The following is a 1,714-nucleotide window of genomic DNA, read 5'->3' as shown; positions in this document are numbered from 1 at the left end:
AGAATAATTCCACCGTTCAGTCTCTCAGTCTCAAGGAGTTTGCATACACTCATCTTCATTACAACAAAATTAGTTCTTTGAGTTATCAAGTTTATAAGCCTAAATTTATAATGTTATATATCTGCTCCTAATCTCACCAGCTTCACCTGTAACTATGAAGATAAATACCAACGACTGTCCACAGAGGAAAAAGAAGTGAATGCTAGATATATGGTGAAACTTCTTGTGGCCTCTGATAAGGTGGAACGACTCGACTTGTCACCTGCATTCCTTGAGGTATGAATTAATTTCCATCTTAAATCGTTTTAAGTAGTTGCGGTTCTCTATGTATGATGTAGCTTCAATGTTTTTTAAAAGAATTTGCTACTGTTTCCCAAGGTTCTGTCAAGAGCTACCGACTTGTTAAAGAGTCAACTCCACTGCTTATGTAATCTTCAATTTTTGAAATATAGAGACCCTGATCCTTAAAATAACCGGGGTAACGATTAACTATGCTCTTTGTTTTAAATATGCTCATTTATATATTTAGAACACAATGTAATACGACTCTATGGTGTTCATCTGTTCTGTTAGCATTCATCATTTGTTTTTCTTGTTTGGATATAGACGAATTCAGTAGGCGCTGGAGAAGTTTGGGAAGGAGGATTGTCATTGCCAGGCACGCTGTCTCATCTCAACGTTGTCCGCATAGATGGAATGGTAGGATCTGATATGGAGATCAAACTTCTGAGTTTTTTGTTGAAAAATTCGAAGGGTTTGGATGAAGTTGATTTGTTGTTTCGTTCTAGTGTACGCTCGCCCGAAAGAGAAACAAAAGTGAAACAATTTAGAAAAATGGTAAAAGCACTTCCAAGAGCCTCTTCAAATATCGACATAAGGGTGTTCTAACCTTAGTGTGTATATAGCACTTTAAAGATACTAATGTACGTACTGTCGTACCAGAACAATAAGAAGGCAAGATTTCCCGTCCGACATCTATTAGTTTGAGGTTTCTTACTTTTGTTTTTGTTATTTTTTTGTTTATGTTTTTTGGCGATAAGTCTTCATATGGGAAAAAGACTGATTATGTTAATTAACTTCAGTATTGCTTATATACTTTTGTATCTGCTTCCATATTCAAACTATGCGAGGGCAGGTTGTTTTAATTTGCTGCTTTAATTTGCCTGCTTCCATATCAAGCTCATTAGGTGATCAAGGACACATTATCGCTCTAGTCCTTCACTGGTCGTCCTTGAGTTGGAAGTTATGAGGTTGTGTGGGTAACATTGTCTTCTTTAATCTGTGTCCTCGACTATGAAAAGTTTTTGTATTCTTTCCTGCACCCACCAGCAGTATAACTCAAGGGCCTTTTGAGTAGTTGTGAAAGTTTTCTTATCACTGGGAGTGGTTTCTATATCTTAGTGGTAGTAGAATATATGATATTTTTGAAAATAATCATCTTGATGTGTAATAAAATTTATTACGGTTTTAATTATCTGTGACAGTCTTAACCAACAGTGTATACCTAATTAATTTTTACATGCTTGTCTGTTCTGTTTGTGATTCTTTTGACAATCAAAGTTTGTTACTCTTTGGATGAATGAACCTTATCTACAGGCACCAGACATTCATATCTGGGATGTGTTTTATTTGTAATCTATGGATGTTCATGAACTGTTTCTGTATTGCAATATTTGGGATTGGGATGCAGTTCTAATTGATTGTCATTATGCAT

Source organism: Papaver somniferum, unplaced genomic scaffold, assembly GCF_003573695.1.
Source record: "Papaver somniferum cultivar HN1 unplaced genomic scaffold, ASM357369v1 unplaced-scaffold_10, whole genome shotgun sequence".
Lineage (NCBI taxonomy): Eukaryota > Viridiplantae > Streptophyta > Magnoliopsida > Ranunculales > Papaveraceae > Papaver > Papaver somniferum.
This window is presented reverse-complemented; position numbering follows the sequence as displayed.